The 26,174-nt window shown below is 44.7% G+C and overlaps 1 protein-coding gene across 9 annotated transcripts in view; it reads right to left on the reverse strand.

Annotated features, from left to right (window-relative positions):
• Positions 1-26,174, reverse strand: part of TIAM1 (TIAM Rac1 associated GEF 1) — a 665,813-nt gene that overhangs the window by 369,551 nt on the left and 270,088 nt on the right. For 3 of the 9 annotated variants that reach the window (XM_081558088.1, XM_081558047.1, XM_081558080.1), the window contains exon 1: positions 25,085-25,251. The exons of the other annotated variants lie outside the window; for them this stretch is intronic. The gene's annotated coding sequence lies outside the window, so the exon portion shown is untranslated. Of the gene's footprint in view, positions 1-25,084; positions 25,252-26,174 lie in introns of those variants that run through there. 9 annotated transcript variants of the gene reach the window in all.

Here is a 26,174-nt window from a genome sequence, read left to right on the forward strand (position 1 = left end):
GCTCTTTTACATGCTAAATGCCCAGATGGCAACATAAGTAAATCATCCTTAGGAAAGATTGATACACAGTAGTAACAATGCATATTCAAAGGTAGCTCAGTTGGTATACAAGTATGTGTTTGTATGAGTCCCTATTTTCAAATTCTTGGGACACATACCTAGGAGCGGAATTGCTGAGTCATATGATAATTTTATGCTTAACAATTTGAGGAAGCATCAAACATTTTTCCACAGCAGGTGCACCATTTTGTATTCTCAAGAGCAATGCACAAGGTTCCAATTTTTCCACATGGTTCCAATTTCTCCATATACTCATCCTATTTTCCTTTTTTCTCTCCCCAATTATAGCTATTCTAGTGGGTGGGCCGTGATCTCACTGTGGTTTTGATATACATTTCCCAAATGACTCATGATGCTGAGTATCTTTTCATGTGCTTATTGGTCACATGTAAATCTTCTTCGGAGAAATGTCTCTTTGTCTTTTTTTATCATTCAGCTTTCTGTTATTGTCATTGAGTTGTATGATTCAATGCTCAAAGCAAGACTATTCACAACAGTCAAAAGGTGGAAACACAAATGTCCACTGGCAGATTAATGGATAAACAAAATGTAGTATGTAGAATGTATATATACTGAAATATTATTCAGTAAAAAAAAAAAAAAAAAAGAATTTCTGATGCATGCTACAACAGGAATGAACCTTGGAAACATTATGCCAAGTAAAATATATCAGTCACAAAAGTACAAATATTTCACTTACATGAAGGACTGCCTATCTGGAATAAGCAAATTTATAGAGACAGAATGTAAAATAGAAGTTGGGTGTGGGGTATTATTGCTTAAAAGGAACAAAGTTTCTCATTGGGATGATGCAAAAGCTTTGGGAATAGATGGTAGTGAAGATGGTGCTTTCCCTGATAGCTCAGTTGGTAAAGAATCTGCCTGCAAAGCAGGAGATCCTGGTTTGATTCCTGGGTTGGGAAGATCCGCTGGAGAAGGGATAGGCTACCACTCCAGTATTCTTGGGTTTTCCTTGTGGCTCAGCTGGTAAAGAATCCGCCTGCAATGTGGGAGACCTGGGTTTGATCCCTGGCTTGGGAAGATCCCCTGGAGAAGGAAAAGGCTACCCACTCCAATATTCTGGCCTGGAGAATTCCATGGACTGTATAGATCATGGGGTCGGAAAGAGTCAGACCCAACTGAGCAACTTTCAGCTAAAGGATACATAACATCATAAATATACTTAACTTGGCTGAATTGTTCACTTTAAAATGTTTAAAATAGTAACTTTTTTGTTATATATATTTTACCACACACACACAAAAATCAGCTCAATTTTGTTCACCTCATGTGTCCAAATATAATTTGGAAAAAGAAGAGAAATAGTCAAGACATAAAAGAAGGGTGGTTAGGTGAGGATGGTGGAGCCAGGGGGTCCTGAAGCACTTGGGAAGAGGAAACGGCGTTCAGGTTAGGTGGTATCAAGCTCAGAACACTTACAGCTCTACCCTGATCCACGTGCTATGGTGTGTGAATCCTTCAGCCTCTCAGAGCCTCCTTAGTTACACGGTCAAAGGTGAGGGAGTGGTGGGAATTAACCTCAGATGGTTACTGTAGGGATACAGGAAGAGGTGGTGCTAGTGGGGAAGAATCCACTTTGTCAGTAAGTTTAGCAGGCCTGCACTCCCCCTTCCCTAAGACTGCAGTCTTCTCCACGTGACTCGAGCCCAATCTAGACACTGCCCTCTCCATGTTATTCTCTCTGCTCTTCTGTGTCTTTTAAATATTTCATGACAGAATTTTAAAAGCAAGTAAAAACTGCTCCTTATATAACACACTGATGCAACCAAATTGATGGAATTAAGTGTAGGAAAACATTAACCCTCCCTGACATCCTTCAAAAACTCCACTCAGCAGAAGAGGGAAAAAGAAGTCTCAAAGGAAATAGCTACGTGTTAATCGTAGGTACCTCTGAAAGCAGGTCAAGGGGTAGGTTTTGATTGTTCTCTTTTTGACTGTCTGTGTATTACTATTTTTCTGTAATAAATGTGCAAGGAAAGGAGAATAAAAGCCTGGCTCAGAGTTCAACTTCTCGCAAGTCTTCCTCGCCCCTTCCTCCCCTCCGCCACCAGAGCCTATCATTCACACTGTGTATTACACCTACCTTATCATGATATGGGCTTCCCTGGTGGCTCAGTCGGTAAAGAATTTGCCTACAGTGGAGGAGACCTGGGTTCAATCTATGGGTCGGGAAGGTCCTCTGGAGAAGGTAATGGCTACGACTCCAGTATTCTTGCCTGGATACAGAGGAGCCTGGCAGGCTACAGTCCATGGGGTCACAAAGAGTCAGACACGACTGAGCAATTAAGACATCATGATATGGAAGATGGTCCTAGCTCACATTTGCAGGAATTGTACCAGGGCTGGGCCCTCCTCTGAATCCTGACACGTGTCAACCCATTGACTACTCGCAATAACTGGACGAGGTGGGTACCATTATTCCCCATCTTACAGGGAAAGAAACTGAGGCAGCAAGATCACAGTAATTTGCCCATAGAGTCACTCCCATCATCTGTGATGAAGTTGGTTCTGCACCCAAACAGTATGGTTCCCAAACCCACACTCCTTTGCCTCGACACTGCCCTCCCCTAGATGTATTCCTAGGGCTGTCACTGCCTTTCTTGTTGTCCACATGCAATGACTTTCCTGTCTCCTCTGCCACACTGAAACAGGAGCTAAGTGCGATGAATCTCGACCTACAATATCCATGCTCCACTCGGTTCTACTATTGAACCATCAGCTGAACGAGTCAGTGTTCAATGCTACATCCCAAACCAAATGAAAGCTTCTTACAAATAACACATACGCCGCTACTCCTGTTTCCATGAGGGTGGTGAGCAGTCACTGATATAAGAGCAAAGGGTGACTCATCTTGTCCCCCCAAATGATCCCCTCAGCCAGGAAGCAGTTAGCCAAATTTCTCTTCGGGAAGCTTGGGTTCCCCAGTAAAGTTCACATTAGATTCTAATGTGAGGTGCACTTCTGACCCTCAAAGCCAAAAGTAAGAAACACGAGACTAGTCATAGAGATGTGAAAGGCAGGGCTACAGACGCATCACGAGAGGAGGTGGAAAACAGGGACCCCATAGAAACTTCACCCCTCATGATATCCACCTACTGCAGGTAATGAAGCTCCACAGGCAGGAAACTGAGGGAACTGGCTTAGAAATGGTTATATCCACCACAGGTTTAGTAGGAGAGAAAAACAGAAATTTTTTTTAAACTTTAATATTACTCATTTGGTTCCAGCCTAGAAGCAGAGATATGATGACAACAATAAAGTTGATAATTTGGAGGGACCAACCATTACTCATTTAACTTATATGCAGAGTACATCATGAGAAATGCTGGGCTGGAAGAAGCACAAGCTGGAACCAAGATTGCCGGGAGAAATATCAATGACCTCAGTTATGCAGATGACACCACCCTTATGGCAGAAAGCGAAGAACTAAAGAGCCTCTTGATGAAAGTGAAAGAGGAAAGCGAAAAAGTTGGCTTAAAGCTCAACATTCAGAAAACTAAGATCATGGCATCCAGTCCCATCACTTCATGGGAAACAGATGGGGAAACAGTGGCTGACTTTATTTTTCTCGGCTCCAACATCACTGCAGATGGTGATTGCAGCCATGAAATTAAAAGATGCTTACTCCTTGGAAGGAAAGTTATGACTAACCTAGACAGCATATTAAAAAGCAGAGACATTACTTTGTCAACAAAGGTCCGTCTAGTCAAGACTATGGTTTTTCCAGTGGTCGTGTATGGATGTGAGAGTTGGACTATAAAGAAAGCTGAGCACAGAAGAATTGATGCCTTTGAACTGTGGTGTTGGAGAAGACTCTTGAGAGTCCCTTGGACTGCCAGAAGATCCAACCAGTCCATCCTAAAGGATATCAGTCCTGGGTGTTCATTGGAAGGACTGATGTTGAAGCCGAAACTCCAATACTTTGGCCACCTGATGTGAAGAGCTGACTCATTAGAAAAGACCCTGATGCTGGGAAAGATTGAGGGCAGGAGGAGAAGGGGACGACAGAGGATGAGATGGTTGGATGGCATCACTGACTCAATGGACATGAGTTTGGGTAAACTCTGGGAGTTGGTGATGGACAGGGAGGCCTGGCGTGCTGTGGTTCATGGGGTGGCAAAGAGTCGGACACGACTGAGCGACTGAACTGAACTGAACTGAACCATTACTCAAACAGTAAAGAATCTGCCTGCAACGCGGGAGACCATGGGTTTGATCCCTGGCTCAGGAAGATCCCCTGGAGGAGGGCATGTCAATCCACTCCAGTATTCTTGCCTGGAGAATTCCATGGACAGAGGCGCGTGGCAGGCTACAGTCCCTGGGGTTGCAGAAGAGTCGGACAGGACTGAGCAACTAAGCACAACCATAACTCAGGGGCTTCCCAGGGGGCGCTAATGGTAAAGAATCCACCTGCCAATGCAGGAGACACAGGAGATGTGGATTTGATCATTGGGAAGATTTCCTGGAGGAGGAAATGGCAACTCACTCCAGTATTCCTGCCTGGGAAATCCCATGGATAGAGGAGCCTGATGGACTCTATAGTCCATGGGGTGGCAAAGAGTTGAACATGACCGAGCGTCTGAGCACAACCATAACTCAGACACTGGAGAAATATGGTGGTTTAGTCGCTAAGTCGTGTCCAACTCTTGAGATCCCATCGACAGTAGCCTGTTAGGCTCCTCTGTCCATGGAATTCTCCAGGCAAGAACACTGGAGTGGGTTGCCATTTCCATCTCCAGGAGAATCTTCCTGACCCAAGAATGAAACCCAAGTCTCCTGCACTGCAGGCAGATTCTTTGCCGACTGAACCACGAGAGAAGCCTATTAAACAGTTATAGAAGGAAAGTACTTACCCCCAATTTATAAATGAAGCAATCCAAAGCACAGAGATTTTAAGTGACTTATCCAAGGTCACAAGCTAGTAAATGGTAGAACTATGATGTTTATTCTCAGTGTAGCCTTCTTTTCTCTCTCTCTTTCAGACAGCTACCGATTCTAGGATTCCACCTACAGGGCCCTTGACATAGCCATGAGCAAAGAGATTAACTATCCAACTTGAAAGTGTGACGTTTAGACTGAAGGTAAAGATTTTTGCTTATTTTGGCTTCTAAACAGTCAAGTGGATTTATAAATCATTTTCTCTGCTGAAATTACATATGCATTTAAAAAACATTCCAGTAATGTCGACACCAGCTAGGGCTCCCACAGCACAAGGAAATCCCAAAACCCCATATTAAGAATGGATGATCTTTCCATTACTGTTCCACCAAAGTAAACAAAGACTACACCAACACTACAACAATTAAAGGAAAGAACACAAGCATTTTTGATAGTTCAAAAGGATTCAAAGACAATCATGGAAACACATGTTCTTTTAGAGGGCGTGCTTTTAGAATTTACTCCAAAGGACCTTCGTCTACAATAATACAAACGTTTATCTCTTACCTATGGAAATATGGATCTTTCTACCTTTATGGTAATAAAAATGGAAAGAAACCAGGAATCAGCAGGTTGGAGGTATCACATGGAGGGGACATTCAAAGCTTCTCAATATTTTTCCATTATTGTTTATTTACACATGCAATTCTAAATAAGGCAAGAATACTGGAATGGGTAGCCATTCCCTTTTCCAGTGGCTCATCCCTGACCCAGGGATTGAACCCAGGTCTCCTGTATTGAAGGCAGATTCTTTACCATCTGAGCAATCAAGGAAGCCAAATAAGGCCACATTACATGATAAAATCAATAACATATACTTTATATTGGCATTTTGGAAAAGGCAATGGCAACCCACTCCAGTGTTCTTGCCTGGAGAATCCCAGGGACAGAGGAGACTGGTGGGCTGCCGTCTATGGGGTCGCACAAAGTCGGTCACGACTGAAGCAACTTAGCAGCAGCAGCAGCATATTGGCATTTCAGAATCTTTAAAAATAGAGCTAAAGTCTCTTTTTAAAATAAAAAGGACCAATATATCCAGACAAAACTCTAACCCAAAAAGATACATGTACCCCTGTGCTCAGAGCAGCACTATTTATAAAAGCCAAGATATGGAAACAGCCTAAAAGTCCACAGACAGATGAATGGATTAAAAAAGATGTGCACGTGTACACAATGGAATACCACTCAGCCATAGAGAGAGCAAAATAATGCCATGTGCAGCAATGCGGAGGCAACTGGAGATTATCACGCTAAGCAAAATAATTCAGAAAGACAAATGCCACACAATTATCACTTACACACAGAATCTAAAATATGACACAAATGAACCAATCTACGAAACAGACACAGGATCACGGACGGAGAGAACAGACTGGTGGTTGCCAAGGGGAGGAGGCTGGCGAGGGAGGCTGAAGTTAGCAGATGTAAGCTTTTATATATAGAGTGGATAAACAACAATGTCCTACTGTATAGCATGGAGAACTATATTCAGTATTCTGTGAAAAACCATAATGGAAAAGATTATTTTGTAAAAAAGAATGCATATATGTATATATGTATACATACTTATATATATATATATATATGACAGCAGAAATTAATACAATATTGTTAACCAATCATACTTCAATTTTTAAAATCAAAAAAATAAAGATAAACATAAAATAATGCCCATCTCTCTGCCGTCTCACTGTGCATCTCACAACACTCTCGTGTGCTGCCAAGGCTTGCTTTTTCCACCTGCCATGCAGCGTCCCTTCATGCAATGACCCCTTCTCTGGCCGTGCCTATGAAAACCCTGATCATGGCAAGAGCCAGATCTTCGCTTCCCTCCTGCAGGTTAGCAGCTAAATTCCCCACCCATCGATGACATGACTGTAACAGGCTCCCATTTGGTTTTTTTGTTTTGTTTTGTTCCATCTTTTAAACCAATGTCCTCATTTATCAGGAATGAACTGAAGCAGCTTTTTCTGGAGAAAGACATGGCTCTCTACTGCCTTTCTGTTGACCCAATTCACTTGGGAAACTTTCCGGAGGAAGAAGGTAAAGGTGGGGGGGAATGTCCCAGGCTCCTAAATGAGAATTACCCATTACCCACTTGGAAGGCAGCTGACATTGAAAAAGGAAGTGAAGTGAAGTGAAAGTCGCTCAGTCGTATCTAACTCTTTGCGACCCCATGGACTATACATTCCATGGAATTCTCCAGGCCAGAATACCAGAGTGGGTAGCCTTTCCCTTCTCCAGGGGATCTTCCCAACCCAGGGATCAAACCCAGGTCTCCTGCATTGCAGGCAGATTCTCTACCAGCTGAGCCACAAGGGAAGCCCAAGAATACTGGAATGGGTAGCCTATCCCTTCTCCAGAGGATTGTCCCAACGCAGGAATTGAACTGGGGTCTCCTGCATCGCAAGCGGATTCTTTACCAACTGAGATATCAGGGATGCCATTGATAAAGAAACTCCCTATTACAATACCAAACCAAAAAGATGCAAAGAAAAGCAGACAACCTTATCAGTCAACTCTACCGTGCTTCAGTCCACACTATGAGATTCCAGACAATCCATAATAAGCTATAAGGACATGTGAACTAGGATAGAAGTCCTCTGAAATGATAGTACTGAAAAGTTAGGGGAAGTTCCCCATAGTTCCCTGCCCAGAGAAATGCATGACAATACACTGCCCACCAGGTAATACTTGCCAAGGATTTAAGATGCTAGAGGAAAGGCATTCATGAAGTGCAAAATGCCTGTGACTGTGTTGGGCCCAGAGGCTGTCCTTCCAAGTTCTCTGCAGAGATGGCTAAAGCCACGCCCTCCACTCCTTCCCTACCTTCCAGTGATGAGAGGTTTAACTAATGTGCACTTGGGGTTTTAAGGTCCCTAAACGAAAAAGGGACCAGATGTGAAAGTTATTATCATTCTCTTCAAAGTACATGAGTAAACTAACATCTGTGGACAAGTTCACCACATGCCACTTGAAATGGACCAACAAGGGTCCAATATCAAAAAAATTTAGGGTGGGATTTTTAAAAGAGATCCTCCAATATGTTTTGGGTCATGAAGAGGAAGGTAACACACATGACAAGTGGTTCACCTTTTTAAGACCCAAAACATGATCAGACCGAACCAAAAAGGGGTGTGTGAACTGGAAAGGAGAGTCGAACCTGATTACAGGCAAGAAAGGGGCTCTCAGAGCAAAACAAGAGCTAAAGTAGAGAGGAGTTTTCTGTTTTGAAGGTAAATGAAATATCAGACTGCAGAGAACCCTATACGATCTTCGAACATTTCTCGGGCACTCTCAAACTCATCATGGAACTCATCAGCTAACTATCCTGGCATGATGAAAATCCTTTTTCTCATCGACTATAAAGAAAGATATCTGCACCTAGAGAAGCAGAAAAAAATTTATTAAGAGAGACCCAACAGCACCGGTGGGATCGGGGACTGTGTGAGCCGTTTCAAAGTCTAATCACTGTTCAGACGTAAGGATTATTGGCCACAAGGGTGAAAAGAAGGCTCCTGACTCACCCTCAACACTTCAGGCAGAAGGAGCCTTTTAAAACCTCAATCAGGGACAACCACTGCTGGTCCAGTGGTTAAGACTCCCAACTCCCAAGGCAGGAAGCCTAGGCTTGACCCCTGGTCAGGGAACTAGATCCCACATGCCACAATTAAAAGCCTGCTTGCCATAACAAAAATCTGGTGCAGCCAAACAAATAACACATATTTTTAAATAAAAAACCTCAATCAGATCATGTCTCCCACCTACTATCTTTCAAAGGCCTCCCGTCTCAGTAAGTCCTACCAGCTCCTCCCCTGATCACACTCACCCCCTGGAGTCTCCCTGCTTGCTCTCTCCAGCCAGGCCCCAGGAGCCTGGGCCCTCGACCTGGATCACTCCCCACTTGTTAACAAAAGATCTCACCCTCACCCCCTCAACATCTTTGTTCCAAAGCCATCCGTGCACAGAATTCCCTGGCTGCCCAGTGGTTAGGATTCTGCACATCCACTGCAGGGGACACCGATTCAATCCCTGGTCCAGGAACTAAGACCTCTCATGGCATGCGACACAGCTAAATTAAAACAAAACAAAGTCACCCATGCAGTGAGTTGTTGCTATTTAGTTGCTAAGTCGTATCTGACTGTTTTGTGACCCCATGGACTGTAGCCCGCCAGGCTCCTCTTTCCATGGGATTTCCCAAGCAAGAATACTGGACTGGATTGTCACTTCCTTCTCCAGGGGATCTTCAAGAACCAGGGATGGAACCCATGTCTCCTGCTTGGCAGGCAGATTCTTTACCAGTGAGCCACGTGAAATGTACAGTGTCATGTAATTACCATTAAAATGATCATACCGAATAGTTTCATCGCCCTTAAAATTCTATGCTTTACTGATCCGTCAATGCCTCCCTTCCCCAACCTCCTAGCAACCAACAGTCCTTTTACTGTCTCCACAGTTTTGCCTTTTTCAGCTAGTTACACAGTTGGAATTATACAGTATGGAACTTTTTTAGATTAGCTTTTTTCACTTGGTAACATGCATTTAAGTTTCCTCCATGTCCTTCATGGCTTGAAAGATAGTTTTTAGCCCTGAATAATATCCCATTGTCTAGATATTCCATGGTTTATTTACCCATTCACCTACTGAAAGACATCCTGGTGGCTTCCAAGTTTTGGCAATTGGGAACAAAGCTGACACAGACATCCCTGCGCAGAGATTTTGTGTGGATGCTTGTATGGTTTTAATAGCATCTTACGAGGAGAGAAATATAAAGTACAACCTTCAGGAGCTGAAGACAAAATAGGCTTCACACTCTCTAAGAAAGTCCCTCTTTCTAAGAATATTTCTGAGAAGCTAAATTTGTCAAAGAAGGCTGGTTTTAGTTTTATACACACATGAATCCAATTCCAACACTATGGCTTTTTCATGCACTTCAAATGGATCATAAACTCTGAAACATCGTATAGGTTTTGAATATTTTCTCTTGTTGCTATTAATAACACTTCTCTGTGGGATTTTGTCATCAATTCCATTACACTTAGCCCATTTCCCGCAACTGGTACCACCAGCCCCCGAGTTCTGTTGGGGCATCTACCATATCCACCATACCCATCCATGCCTGAATCCCATGAGCCTGTCACTAAGACACATAGTAGGTGCTGAGAAGAACTGCTGATTGGAAAATGCACTTTGAACATTCAACCAAGCATTCAACCAAGATTGTGACAAATTTCAAGACAAAGACTCATAAAAGTTCTTTGGGACTTCCCTGGCAGTCTGGTGGTTAAGACTCCATGCTTCCAACGTACAGAACACGAGTTTGATCCCTGATTGGGGAACTAAGATCCCACACACTGAGTGGTGTGGCCAAAAATGGAAGAGAAAAAAGGACTCGTGAAAGTCCCTGGACACAGATACAGAAAGAAATTAGAAGAGTATTCATTCAATCAACCATGTCAAAATCTATGCACTGACTAAAAAAAACCAGAGAAAGGGGGACATCTCAAGTCAGAGAGACCCATCTCTTCAGAAAAGGGGAGCTCACCACCTCCAAACAGACTGCATGCAGGCTCATAGGACCCTCAGGGCTCAAAGGCCCACCAGCCACAGCACGTTGAAGGGGAAACATGAGGAAAGATGATACCCAAGAGCCCAAATGTGTTTTAAGACATGAAATACTAGAAGAAACCATTTCTAAAGTCAAAATTCATTCTCAACAATTTCTAAAATCAAAATGTCTTCCTAGTTTGGAAAACCCCACACAACCATACTACTCAGGACTGAAATCCTGGACTGTGTCACACCAGGTTTAAAAGCTCAAATTGCACAGGCTTCCCTGGTGGTCCAATGCAACAGGCCAAGATTCAATCCCTGGTCAGGGAACTAGATTCCACAGGCCACAACTAAGACTTGGCACAGCCAAATAAATAAATATTTTAAAAATTATTTAAATAAATTTAACTAATTTAACTTAAAATTTTAAAAAATTAAAATGCAACTACAAGGCATTTCAGAAGGCCCTCCATCTTAAATTTGTAAATGCAGACGTTTACAAAATGTCTACTCAAGGCTGACATTTTGCAGACGAATTCCCCACATCCTGTATTTACCACATTCAAAGTATTCTTGGTCCCTCACACCCACTACCACTTGTGAATTAAAAAGAGAACCAGAGAGAAGGCCAGGTGGATAAACAGACAGGGGTCACCGGAACTAAGATGAAGAATTTCAGTCTGATTTCAAATTATAGAAGTAGAGGAGGCTGGCAATTTGAGTTTAAATGCCAACTTGATGTGTTCTTGAAAAGACAGAAATATTTAACATTCCAATCTGCTTTTTTTTTTTTTTGCTTCCTTTTAAACCATAAAGGCCCAATGAAAAAGTAATCTATGTCCAATGTATCCAATTACTTGGAAAAAGCAGGCAAGCACTCCCATGTTCCCTTGATCTAGCAACAAAATGGTGCATTTTCCTATTTTGGTTAATTTCTCCACTGCTGAAAATTATTTCCAGATCCAATCTCTTCTTTCGTTTCCATTTTCATCCTATATGAAACCCCCTACTCCTGGAAAGAAAAAGAAAGAAAAGAAAACATAACCAGAAGATAACACAATACTTTAAACACCAAAATCGTAAAATCCAGCTGTAGCATCTGGGTCTAAAAAAAAATGTCTAAATAAATAATGCAGTAATATGAAGCTAAAAGTTGAATCTTGATACATACTACCTCTATTATAGGTCTATATAGTCAAAGCTATGATTTTTCCAGTAGTCATGTATGGATATGAGAGTTGGACCATAAAGAAGGCTGAGTGCCAAATTGATGCTTTCAAACTGTGGTGTTGAAGAAGACTCTTGAGAGTCCCTTGGACTGCAAGGAGATCCAACCAATCAATCCTAAAGGAAATCAACCCTGAATATTCATTGGAAGGACTGATGCTGAAGCTGAAGCTCCAATACTTTGGCCACCTCATGCAAAGACCTGATTCATTGGAAAAGACCCTGATGCTGGGAAAGATTGAGGGCAGGAGAAGGGGACAACAGGATGAGATGGTTGGATGGCATCACCAACTTGATGGGCATGAGTTTGAGCAAGCGCCAGGAGATGGTGAAGGACAGGGAAGCCTGGTGTGCTGCAGTCCATGGGGTCACAAAGAGTCAGACATGACTGAGTGACTGAACAATAATACAGAGAGAAATTTCTGTACATCACAAGGACCCCCAAGGATATAACGTGCTGCCCCAAGCAACTGGCTCACCTAATGTCCAAGAGATAGGAAGCACTCGGGTAAAGAAGACTTGGGTCTCTTCACTTCTAGCCCAGTGTTCTTTTCATATTTTATTGAATAAACACTAGCAAATAATAATGATAATCATTTTGCCTAAATACAAATGATTGAGCTTATTTACCTCCCTCACCTAATTTTTTTAAAAAATTAAAATGACCATTCATTTTTAAGGGCCCAAAGAGAAAACTCGCTAGACCCTAGCAGGAGATCATTTTTAGCAATGTCAACACTGACGCTGGAACTACCCAGAGAAAACCTTCGAACCATGACCAAGGAGCTGAGTAATAAAACTCCCACACTCATATTCATGCTATTTGTATGATAATTAAAATCACCCTCCGAAGGATCTAAAACATCAGTAGGGTAGATCTGTTCATGACTAAATGGCCCATCAGGCATTCACACAAAACTAGATTCCTCTAAATACTGAAAAGTTTTGCTGCTGACTCTTAGAAAGAAGATGTATTGACTGTTCCAGAAACACAGGAAAATCAGAATTGGGAAGAACCCCAGAAGCTTGGGGGAGTTGGGCATGCAGGCTGCCCACGTGTTCACCTGGACCTGCTGTGCATAGCTGTGTCCCTTCTCTGCCTCATTTTTCTCACCTGTAAAGCTGGGCTTCCCTAGTAGCTCAGATGGTAAAGAATATGCCTGCAATGCAGGAGACCTGGGTTCAATCCCTGGGTCAGGAAGATCCCCTGAAGAAGGAAATGGCAATCCACTCCAGCATTCTTGCCTGGAGAATTCCATGGACAGAGGAACCTGGTGGGCTACAGTCCATGGGGTCGCAAAAGATTCGGACATGACTGAGTGACAAACACACACACAAAGCTGGGATGACAATAGTTCACTGGGTTATTGGACAGATTAAAGGCATTAGTCCATGTTTAGCATTTAAAACTGAGCCAGGCACTTGATATCCCTGGTGGTCCACAAGTTACAACTCCATACTCCCAATGCAGGGGGCACTGGTTTCATCCCTGGTTGGGGAATTAAGATCCCGGACGCAACGTGGCGTGGCAAAAAGCAAAACTGTGCCAGGCGGAGAGTAAATACTTAAGTGCGTGTGTGCTAAGTCATTTCAGTTGAGCCCACCTCCTTGTGACCCTATGGACTGCAGCCCACCAGGCTCCTCTGTCCATGGGATGAGTGGGTTGCCATTTCCTTCTCCAAGGGATCCTCCCAACCCAAGGATCGAACCCAGGTCTCCTGCATTGCAGACCGATTCTTTTACCCTCTGAGCCACCAGGGATGTTGGGAATTGTGTAAATGCATTAGAAAAATAAATAACAACAGTTATAACCCAGAGGCTGGAACAGGAAAAGCTTTCAATCAACCCTTGTGGCTTTTGCCTTTTCTACTCAGATTCAACTCCATGCTTGGTTTGCATGCAGGCAACTGTAATTACTTCCAGTCTTCCTTCCAAAACTAAAACCACGAAGATCTGTCAACCCTTGATTTTTCTTCCAGGCGTGATTCTGCGGCCTCATGCCCTCCCTGTCTGGGGGGGATCTTCATTACCACGCTTCCCGTTTTCATCAAAGCCTTCAGTCCTCGAGGATCACACAGATTGACACTGCTTGACCAGCAAAGAGTCCCATGGATAACAGGGCCTTGACTGCTCTATCTGGATTCCCCTGGGATTTCAGAGACTTTCACCTGCACCTCTAGCAAAAGATAACCCAGGTCTCTGGAATGAACTTTTTTTCTAGCTCTGAAAGTAATTAGCTGCAATCCTCTCTCTCTCTTCAGCACCCCATTCCCACCCCACTCCATTCCCATTCTCATAATAAAACGGAACTCCTCTGAGCATCAGTTAGGAGCAGAGGGAAAATCCTGTGCTTCACTGGTCTCTTCCCGAACTAAACACACTTAGGTAAACCTGACTTGGTTGCAGCCCAGTCTGCACATGTATCAGGGCACCCAGTGCTTCCGGAGTTAAGCTTTTGTTTACCCACTGTCAAGTGGGTATTTCCCAGCCCACCTCCCCTCCCATGGAGACTAGTGGCAACCACCCGGACCCCCAACCCAGGCAACCAAATGTGACATCAAAGGAGCACCCGGAGCGGCCATCTGTCCCTGCCATGCCAATGTTTATGCAATGTGGGCAGGAGAGGAACAGGATGACCAAAGAATCCAGGGCATCCGGCTACTACAAACCCAAGGCAGTGACACCCCAGGCCATATGAGCTATCGAATAGGAGAGTGGTGAGAAAGCCCTCCATCTGGCTGCAGAGGCTCCTTCTTAAAAAGATGGCTGCAACTACCTTTTTAATGGTTACCTTTTTTTTTTATTGGCAGGTAATTGCTTTACAATATGGTGCTGGTTTATGCCATACATCAACATGAATCAGGCTGCAACTGTTCGACTTTCTTTCCTGATGGTGTGCAAGAAATGAGCTTGATATGTCTCACCTGTGGGCAGGCAGCTAAAAATAAAATCAGCTCCCTAATTTTGCAGTAATTTTGTGATATTTTTCAAATATTTCGCATCCTGCCAAAAAGTTCCACTTCAGTATGGTGTTTCACACTGTGCTGACGTTACCAGACTCATGAACGGTGAAGTGCTAAGGGGAATTGGCTAAGTCAGAAATGCAGAGATCAGACACAGACCCGGGAGTTTCAGAATTCTAGAATCCTCAATCTAAACACCTCTGCTTTTATCTAGAATGGCAGGTCAAGACACATGGGAATGGCCATGGATGTAAAAGCTAGATAAAGCACAGTTCAAGTCCAGGGTCACCATGTCAGGATGAGTTTGGTGAAGTCACACAGGTGCCAACAGCTGGACTTGGTCAAGGTGCCATGTCCAAGGAGGTGCTGAGGTTCAATCGCGGACTGTGTTGAGAGCTCCGAGCAGAAAGCCAGGCACACAGCACATGACCAATGTACGTGGACCCTTCTCTGTAGCCTGTTCAGTTCCAGCCCCGTCCTCTCTCTGGGACCTTGAGGTGAGACACACCCAGGGGGCAAAGCATGTCTGAATCTCTTTGCCAAAGAGGACAGGTCACCGTGAACAGTGGGGCTGACCACCAGCTCAAACTCAACACACAAACTCTGCTGAAGCACGTCATTATTATCCTTCAAATGGGGGGAGAAAGCACTTGATGTGCTTTCACCTACCATTTTCATGAAGTTTGTCAAACCACATCCCAAGAACTGGAAGAGAGACTGCATTATTCATCACATAAATCTGCTTCCATTCCCCCAGGGGGGGAAGACGGCTAACCACCGTGCTTGAAGCCAAGAGATGATCCATCCACCCTGTGATTCAACTTGAACAGCTGTAGCGTGAAAATGCAACACGAGCTCACCCAAAAGTGGGCTGACGATTTTTAGATTTGCCTCCTCACTTATCTTATTTTTCTCAAGTCTGTTCCTTGACCTCGAGTTCCCTTCATTCATACAACCGGGAAACAACCGTGGCATTTCTTTGGACAGCTTGGGCCAGGTTATGATGCATCCCCGAAGAATCAGATCACCAAATGCTTACTCTGTGGTTCCAGGCACCATCGCAACACTCAAGGATTTACAGTTGAGTTGGGAGGAAAAAAAGATAAAAAAGGCAACATCTGACTAGTAATACGGGGCTCTAAGGGGGAAAAAATGACTCGGGGCTGGAAGAGACCGGAAAGGCAGCAAGCGGGAGGAAGGCTGACATTGATTCTAAAAGACAGCCGGGGGGAGGTCACCAGAGGGGGAGATGGAACAGACACTCGCCCAGAGACAGGACTCGGCAAGGCTGTTTGGGGGACAGTGCAGAGGTCAGCTGGGCCGATTAGCCACTCATCAAGCAAGGATTTACACAACAGCCTGTGGCAGTCACTATAACCCACGATGAGGCCAATGTACAGAAGAGGATGACCAGCCCTACCTTGGAGAGACACACGGGAGCCTTCGGGGAATCAGGCAACTGCGGTGCAAATCCTCTCTCCTCCATTTGCTAACGCTGTCGCTGGGAACAAGTTCCTTAACCCAGAGATGAGAACTCATGCTTAAGTTACTTAGCAGAGGCATTTTCACAGAAAACCATTTGGGGAGTGGGAGAAAGAGGCCACCAGAGCTCTCTGGACACAGGACAGCGAAAACCTCAAGAGTCTGCCTGAAATATCCATGCCCTCCAGGTGGTCAGCTCTGGCTAAGGATTGTCTCAGGGGACAAGGACTCCATGGTCAAAGGGGCATCAAGCCTTGAGGCTGGCTCACCAACAAAGAGAAGGGAATGCTGGCTTATGGGGTGAAGGCATGTGGGGGGAAGCTGATATGCACAAAAGACAACGTGGATCCAAAAAAATGGGACAGAGCCCAGATGGCATGTGCTACAGGGGGTTAAATGTTGTTTTGATTATTGTTGTTTATATTATAAAATATAAAGCCAACAACCCAATTATGACAATGCAATGGGATTCAAAAGAGAGCAAGACGTCTGTAGACTGCCCTGTGCTAAGGCTGCCAGTCTGGATTCAGGTGTGGCCAGGAGAACAGGTAGGACAGGAAGAACAGGTCATAGCAAGACCTGCAGAGGAGAGCCCGAGATGACGGTGGGAAATAAACTGCAGGGATCAGGAGGCAAAAGCGGGTAGCCATTACAAAAGCAAGAAACAGAGCTACCAGAGGATCCAGCAATCACACATCTGGGTATTTACCCAAAATAAACGAAAGCAAGATCTCAAAGAGACATTAGCCGTCCCATGTTCACTGCAGCATTATTCACAGTAGCCAAGATGGGGAAGCCACCCAAAGGTCCAACAATGGGGGGGGTGGGGGAGGCAGTATACACATGTGTGCGCGTGCATGCATACACACACACACACACACACACACACACACACACACAAGAATATTATTCAGCCTTAAAAAAGAAGGAAATCCTCGTATGCAACAGCATGGATGAACTCTAAGAACACTGTGCTGTGTGAAATAAGCCAGTCCCAGAAAGACAAATGTTGCAGGCTTCCACTTACATGAGGTGATCTAAAATAGTGAAACTCATCATGAAAGCAAAGGCCAGAATGGGGGTTGCCAGGGGCTGGAGGGAGGGGGGATGAGGAGGTACAAATCGATGGGTATTAAATTTCAGGTATGCCGGATGAGCAAGTTCTAGAGACTCACTGTAAAATACCGCACCTACTGCTAATACTGTGCTGTATACTTAAAAGTCTGATCAGAGGGTAGATTGCGTGCTGTGTTCTTATTACAGTAAATATATATATATATATATATTTTTTTTTAATTGCAGGGCTCATGCCTCAGGAAGCATCAGTGATTCAGCCTCTCCATCAAGTTGGCAGTTCCTTATTTTGTTCAGATCCTGGATCAACCAGCATAGGACCCAAATCTGATCCCTGTTAAATAGTAGAGCATTATGTCACCTACTAACAGGGCCTGAGTGGCTACGTCCACGGGAGGAAAGCAAGCTTGTTTGCTTGTTGTTTCTTGTTTGTTTGTTGTTGCTGGCCATGCCATGCGGCATGCGGGATCTTAGTTTCCGAACCCAGGATCGAACTCAAGCCCCCTGCCATGGAAGCATGGAGTCTTAACCCCTGGACCACCAGGGAAGTCCCTGGAGGAAGGCAAGCATGGAAAGAGTAAATATACGTGTATAGTTAGAAAGCCCCTTTTGGTCTAAATCATCCTCACCCAATGACGTTATGTGGGAAATGTGGCTCAGGGCAGACGACACTGTCCCCACGTGGCGGGGGAACTTTAGAGCCACGAGTCCCCTTTCGCTGGACTTCCTAGAAGAGCCTCAGGCCACAGATGGGAGACAGAAAAGGTGTCTCTTCCGCAGATCTCTTTTCTCCAAGTGCCTGTAAACCAGACACTTCTCCCCCTGGATCCTTCCAGCAGGAAGTCCCTTGCCTCTCAAGTGATGATGGGACCTCATCTGGGCACAGCAGTGAAAGCCACATGAAGTACCCCACTGCAACCAAACCTACTTCCCAGTTCAGGTGAAGATTCAACCTCTCTGTTCCAAGGAACATGATCTCATGTACAACAGCCCCAGAAAAAGCCCGTCTGCTCTCCAAATTGATTCTTTCTTCCCCTTTTCTGGTGTCACGAGGGCAGGCAAAGGGAAAGTCAGGAAAACAAAGGTAGGAAGGTTATCCCGGAAAGTCTCTAAAATGATGTAACCTGAAAATCAATGGGAACCTTCTTCCTCACGACTCAAGGTGGAAGGAATCAGTGCATATGTATGGAGGCTCCCAAAGGGCAGACCCACCTGGCTCACGGTGGCCCTGACTTGGGGTGCACCTCTACCACCTCCTCATCAAGCCCGAAAGACTGGCCTGTCCATGTGAACAACCCAAGAAGAAAGGGCCCCTAAGTGGCCCACACAGTAAACAAACTGCCTGCAATACAGGAGACCCAGGTCCAATCCCTGGGTCCGGAAGATCCCCTGGAGAAGAGAATGGCAAACCACTCCGGTATTCTTGCCCGAAGAATCCCGTGGACTGAGGACCCTGGTGAGCTACAGTCCACAGGTCCTTGATTTGCAAAGAGTAGGACACAACTAAGCAATTAACCCTTTCACTTTCAAGCATCAGAAAGTTCCCAGGAAATCCATTTCAAAGCCTCGGTTTCTGAGCAGGTAGAATCAGAACCCCTCTTCTCATCAAAACAGTCACAGATAATGAACCTCCTATTGTCCTGAATAGCAGGATTTGGATGGATCCTAAGACAAGAAGGACTTTAAAGGCTTGCCTCCTCACGTCCCAGCCTTATGCAAACACTCCACTTACCCCATCCCAAACAGGAGAGGCTTCTCAAGATCTCCAAATGTGCCATCCACAGGGGTAGCTCACGTCCTAGGTGAGAGGCTAGGACCCAGAGCCATCACACCCCTTGGGACCAGCCCTCCTGCTCCTGGCCGTTGGGTCTAGAGGGGTGGGGCTCAGTCCACTGTGGTTCTACCTACAAGAGCAGACACCGGAAAACAATGGGTCTTGTGCTCCCCTTTCATATTCCTCTAGAGGTTACGAGATCCTCCTCGGAAACCTCACTGTGATAACTTAGGAAAAGTACCTCAAAGGCTGTAGACGGGCTTCCCTTATAGCTCAGTCAGTAAAGAATCTTCCTGCAATGCAGGAGACCTGGGTTTGATTCCTGGGTTGGGAAGATCCCCTGGAGATCCCCTGGCAACCCACTCCAGTATCCCTGCCTGAAGAATCCCACTGGCAGAGGAGCCTGGCAGGCTACAGTCCATGGGGTCGCGAGAGTTGGACACTACTTGGCAACTAAAGTACCACCACCACCATGTTATAGATACTCAATAAATCGGTATTTAGTATTCATAATCTAACAAGCAATTTGTATTTGAATAATCAAAGAAGCATTTGCATGCGTGCTAAGTCGCTTCAGTTGTGTCCAATTCTGTGCAGCACTATGGACTGTAGCCCACCCGGCTCCTCTGTCCATGGAATTCTCCAGGCAAGAACACTGGAGTGTGTTGCCATGCCCTCCTCTAGATCTTCCCAACCCAGGGGTTGAACCCACATTTCATACGTCTCCTGAATTGGCAGGCAGATTCTTTACCACTAGCGCCACCTTCGCTTACCAGGCTCTCATGATTACCGCTATGGCTTTGTACAAAGCACTTTGGCCATGGTTATTCTTGCCCACCAAAATCTCATAATTTATGAAAGCCCGAAATGTCCAACACTTATACGAATGTAAGGTACCGCATGAGGCGTTATGATCTAGCTCAAGATCTTACAAATCCATCTAGAACCATTGAAAAAGACAGCTTTCCAAAAGTGATGACCTCTCACCCTCAAGTTTCACCAGTGAATGGTATGCTAATACTTTGTTTTCAAGCAAAGGAATCAAAATAAACTATGGAGGCAGTGCTGCAAAACACTTAGGGAGACTATGGGCCCTCTTGTTCTCCGTTCTCATAAAAACACCAACTAAGACAAACAGCAGCTCCGGTGCTATTACTCAGCCCTCGGGGTCATAGCAGACAGGCCAGGTCAAGGGCAGCTAGTTAATCAATCAGCCGTCTTGGAAAATAACCCCACGGCAAAGGCCAATTCATTCCACAAAATGTAAACCAAGACTCACTGGTTGGGCAGAATAGCAAATGATGTTGGCACCACACCATAAAGCCTTTCTCCAGCTCACAATCCTTCCCCATGCCCAGCTCAGCCCATTGCAACACTGGATGCCTAAATAAATCTTAACTAATTATGCCACAGATTCTCCCAGGATCTATTCAGAGGAGAAACCCCAGGGAAGAACAAACAGCTTGAGTTTGGAGACTTCAATCATGCTACAGTCCTTTGTGCCGGAATATTACCCAGCCAACCTCCTCCACCCTTTGCTCTTCATTTCACTTCTTGGTTAAGAGGTCAGCAGCAGCATTCAACAATCCATATCTCCCCGCAAAGCACGGACGAACTCCAAGCTCAGGAAGAATACGCTCAGAAAATGTGGCGGAAATACGAAATCAATGTGGCAATCATCAACCCCAAGCATCTCCCAGCTAAATTCTGTAGTAACTAAAGTGAACAAACTTTGCCTTCAAAGGAGCAACCCCACTGACTCACATCCCAAGTTTTGAGCTCTGTACCCCTCTCATTTGTACCCTGTGAGCGCTCAGTCGCTTCAGTTGTGTCTGACTCTTTGCAATCCTATGGACTGCAGCCCGCCAGGCTCCTCCATTCATGGGATTCTCCAGGCAAGAATACTGGAGTGGGTTGCCATTTCCTCCTCCAGAGGATCTTCCCAACCCAAGGATCGAACCCAGGTCTCCTGCAGTGCAGGCAGATTCTTTACCATCTGAGTTACCATGGAAGCCCCTATGTGTACCCTAAAGATAGCCCCAAAAAAAGAAAGAAAGAAAGGGAAGGAATTAGAAGACAGCATTGAGACTCTCAAGGGGGTGAAATGAACTGAAAGAAAATATACAATAATCCCAGGAAGGTGATGATGGTGAGAGTTGCACAACAATGTATATGTACTTAGTGCCGCTAAACAATACGTGTGTATGTGTGTATGTGTGCTAAGTTGCTTCAGTCGTGACTTTGTGACCCTTAGGGATTAGAGCCTGCCAGGTTCCTTTATCCATGGGCTTCTCCAGGGAACAATACTGGAGTGAGTTGCCATGTTCTCCTCCAGGGAATCTTCCTGACCTAAGGATAGAACCGGAGTCTCTTATGTCTCCTGCATTGGTAGGAGGGTTCTTTACCACTAGCGCCACCTTATAGTATAAATATCAGAAAATGTGGAAATACAAAATCAATGTAGTGTTCATCAGCCCCAACAATCTCCCACCATATTAAAATAGTATGTTTTAGGCTATGTCACTTTTTCCACAATTAAAAAAAGTTTAATTGAAAAAAAAAGTGGAGGGGGGAAAATGTACAGTCAATTTACCATCCATTCACTAGGATAAAATGAAACTATGGAACACGACCCTGGTAATTCCACTTGCCCGGAATTAAAAAAAAAAACAAAAACAATAGAAGTGGTTTTGTTTCATGCTATTGCAAAAACCTTTCCCATTTCTGGAAGGAAGGCATTGAGAGGACTGTGACCTTGGACAGTGATAGCAGAGGAAAACACTCCATGGACTACAATCTACTAAGTGTCTACTCTGTGCCAAACCACGAGACAGGTACCTTACATGAAAGCTCAGAGAAATCTTACTAAGGCCCCCCAAAGTAGTTTTCATTACCTCTGTCTCACAGTAGGGGACACGCAGGCTCAGAGAGGTTAGGCAGTTTTCCCAGGGCCACACAGCTAAAACTGAGAGCAGGAACTCAAACCCAGCTCTTCTGACTCCAAAGTTATTGCTCTTACACCACCACCACATACTCAAATTTTCTGAGGAAACTTTAAAATGCCAAGGCTCATGCATTAAATATGAACCAGAAAGGAACTGAAACGTTTTTCCTCAGTCATTACAGCAAATTTGCTCTGTCTCAGTACAAAGTAAACTTGTATTGTTAAATGGGTTGAAATCACCTCCAATTCACATTAAATTATCAGTAAGTCTTGGGTGAATTCTAGTAAGATGTTTGCAAAACAATTTCACAGGGTGTGTCACAGTGAATATGCAAAACCCACCTTACAACAATTTGCTCCAACAGGTACGATACTCAAGAACACAAGGTATGTTTTAATAAAACTGGAAAACATTACGTCAAAGACACATAAATACTCAGTATCCTCCTCCATACAACTGGGAGATTCAGTTACTTAGCTTTAAAGGCTCTTAAAATCTTTTTTGACAGAGTTCCATAGGGCAGAATTTTTTTAAATGCGTGTAAACTTACAAGAAGTTGTGTCTGTTTATGCTTCATTTAAAATATAAACGAAACCAAAGTCAGGTGTTTCAAAAATGAATAAAACTGATAATACATTAGCAAGGTTGATCAAAAAGAAAAAAGCCACAAATAACCAATTCCAGAAATGAAAAAGGAAACACTTCTACAGATGCTATACTCTTGAAAAATATTATGAAAGGATATTGTGTGTAACTTTAAATAAATAAGTTTAAAATGAAATGGGAAAATCCCTATTAAAAAGAAAACTAGTTACTAAAAACAAAATCATCTTAATAGCCTTACTTCTACGGAATAAACTGAACTTGCAATGACAAAAAAATAAAATCCAAGGACTTCCTTGGTGGTCCCAGGGTTAAGACTCCACAATACCAATGAAAGAGGGGCAGGTCCAAACCCTGGTCAGAGAACTGAGATCCCACATTTGCCCTGCAGCGCAGCCAAATGATATAAACAAATAAATAAATAAGATAAAATTCAAATAGCCAGAGCCCATCCAGGTTACTTATGGGCGAGGTAAAGAGATCACAAGAAAACAATGATACAGAAGTTGTAACACCTGCAAGGTCATACAGCATAATTAACGCACGTTTCAAATAGCTTCATGATGATGTCCCCTGGCAGTCCCCTGTGACAGTGTCTAGAAACCGTTCTGAATAATATATTCCCCCTTCTCTAGCTGAGGATTACTGTTCCATAAAACTCCACAAACAAGGGTCTATTAGTCAGTTTTAGCAACACTATCACGAGATCGAGTCTGGTTGTCTTTCCTGTTGAGTAAGTTACTAAAGGCTCCTTGGCGGGGGGGTGGGGCGGGGCGGGGGGATCCGCATCAAGTTCATACCCACCTGCCCGTTCTTTCTTGAGCCCACAACAAGCTAGAAAGCAGGGCTCCAGCAGCCCAGACCAGGCCTCCTGTTGTTCTTCCCTGGCACGCGTGCATGCTCGTGCTCAGCAGCTAAGTCATGACTGACTCTCTGCGACTCCATGGACTGCAGCCCTCTGTAGCCAGGCTCCTCTGCCCATGGGATTCTCCAGGCAAGAATACTGGAGTGGGTTGCCATTTCCTCCTCCAGAGAATTCTCTCCACCCGGGATCCTGCATTGGCAGGCAGATTCTTTACCCCTGAGCCACCTGGGAAGCCCAGCACGTGTCTAGATTGGTTTAAAAGTAATTTCATTCTACTTCTGTATCATAAACGTCGAGCAAGCTAGAAGGTGAAAGTAAACGAAGGCTAACACTGTGGGCACAGCATCCCGTCCCCCAAACCCCGAAGTTCAGATGGAAGGTGGGCTGGGGAAGTCAGGCTGGTCCATTCTGGCACTAGGAGAACGACAGAATCGGCCACCAACATCCCCCCAGTCACACCCACCCCAGAACTGGGAGAAGCCCTTACAAATTAAAACTTGGTTTTCTACAAATATAATAAGATCCACACATTCATTCGCCTTCGCTTCTGGCTCAGAGAGTAGGACAATTCTCTAAAAATTCTTACAAAAGATCAGCTTACAAAACACACACACACATACACACACAGCTCCCATCCCTCCGCACTAACCTGTTGGTCAGATAGGAAATAGATGACACAGATAACAGTTAACCCCCAGGCCTCCACCTAACGCACCCTGCAGCGAGGAAACACTACACAGGTCAAAAGAAAGCTCCTTGAGGGGCTCAAAATAAAACCTAAAGAACACCTGACCTGCATTTGTCCAAGTTTACCCTCTGCTGAGACAAGTGAAGTGTATCTTGCAATCAACCCAACCCTGGTGCCACCCTCCACCCAAACTTCCTCTCCCCACCCCACCCGAAATCGACTTAGGCAATCAGTCTAAAGACAAACCAGCTGCCATAGAAAACTGACATTTTTTCAAGAAAAAAAAGTTCCACATAAATAAATAACACGTCAATAGCCAGAAAGCCTAGAACTGTACTCACTCAATCAGACAGAATTAATGAGAAACCTAGACTTCCCAGGCTTCACTCCAGAATTCCCACCCAGCAGCCTGTTAGCACCACAGCTTCAGAATATTCCTTCGGAAGTTTTTGTCACTTAAATCCCGAGACTTTCACGGGGTTCCTTTTCAAAGACGTCGACCTGGAATTACTGGGCGCGCGGCAGGGCAGACTGGGACACAGCGCATCTTTTGTGAATAACAGGATCCCACAACCTCCTTCCAGAACCCAGATTCAGTGAGATCCTTGGTTACAGAAGAGGCGCGGATGGGAGAGGGGTGCCAGGTGGGGGAGATATGAAGCGCTTTCAAAACCCCGAACCCTTTTTCCCAGGAACCAGAACCCACTTGGGTGGTGTGTCCCCGGGCAGCCCCAGCGCAGCGCGCAGACGCGCCCCGCCGATCCCGGGCGCACAGGTCCACGCGCGGCAGCTGCGGAGCCCGGGCTCCCATCCGGCCTCTCGCCGGCCCACACCTCCCAACACAAAGAAATTTGCCGGTGAAAAGAACGGGTTTTTGAAATTCAAGCTCACCGCCGCTCAGGGAGACGCACATGCCGCTCGCGTCTTGCTTCGCATCTCTCAGAACTTCCAGTAACAGAAATGAGGAAGCAACCAGCCTTCCCCGGGCTCCAGGCGGTGGGAGTGGGCGTTACCTCGTGAAGTTTCGTGCTGTGATGAATCTGGTCATTTGGGTGTGTAGAAGAGGGTTTGTGGCTCCTCCCCGCACACCGTCGCCTCCCTCCTCTCCGCCTCCTCCGATTCAGTTCTCCCCTTTGGGGTGCGCAACGCCCGTGGACTCCCCAGCGCCCAGCTCTTCGCATCCTTAGGGGAAATTAATTCCTAACAGGTTTTACTCATTTTACAGACGAACCTGGTCGCCCTGCAGAAAGTCTCTTTTTCGAAAGCACGTGGCAAGAAAGCAGTGCCTCTTATCGGATTTAAGAGGCTATAAATCTTAAATAACTGCACAGTACCCACCTCTTCCCTGGCAGGAATGTGGGTACTTCAGCAAGTGGAGACCTAATTTCCTGAATATCTAGTTTAAAAGAGTCGAGGACAGGAAAGAAAAACACTTTCAGCTGCTTATTTTTCCTTTAAAGCCTGTTACAAAATATTTCAGGTATACAAAAATATATTTGAAAATAATATAATGAACCAGACAACTTAAAAAAATTAAAACTACCAATCTTGTTGAAGCCATCTGTAAACTCCTCCCTGAAATGCATCCCCCTGCCCCTCTTCTTTGAACTATAACTGCTGTAAATTTGATTTCCCATGAGCAATTTCTATATTACAGTTTCTAAAAATTCTAAGGGACACATGCCAACAAAGTTCACCCGAAAGCATTCTAGTGGTATCTTTCAGCTGGGCTTGCTCTTGGTTCCCAAACGGAAGTTCAGTTAAATAAAACTTAAAAGGACCACACATGAAAAGAAGCCTCAGGTGGCCAGTTAAAGAGAAGGAAAGAAATCACACTATAAAAAAATAGGATATCTGGAATGACAAGCACGAGGCCCTGTCTGAAACAGTTGAGGCATTCATGGATGAAATTGATAGATTAATAGCGCATTATCATTTTACAAGGTTAATAGCTGTGTCAAAAGTCAAGGATACTGACCCA

Source organism: Giraffa tippelskirchi, chromosome 2 (genome assembly GCF_054371585.1).
Source record: "Giraffa tippelskirchi isolate mGirTip1 chromosome 2, T2T-mGirTip1v1.2.pri, whole genome shotgun sequence".
Lineage (NCBI taxonomy): Eukaryota > Metazoa > Chordata > Mammalia > Artiodactyla > Giraffidae > Giraffa > Giraffa tippelskirchi.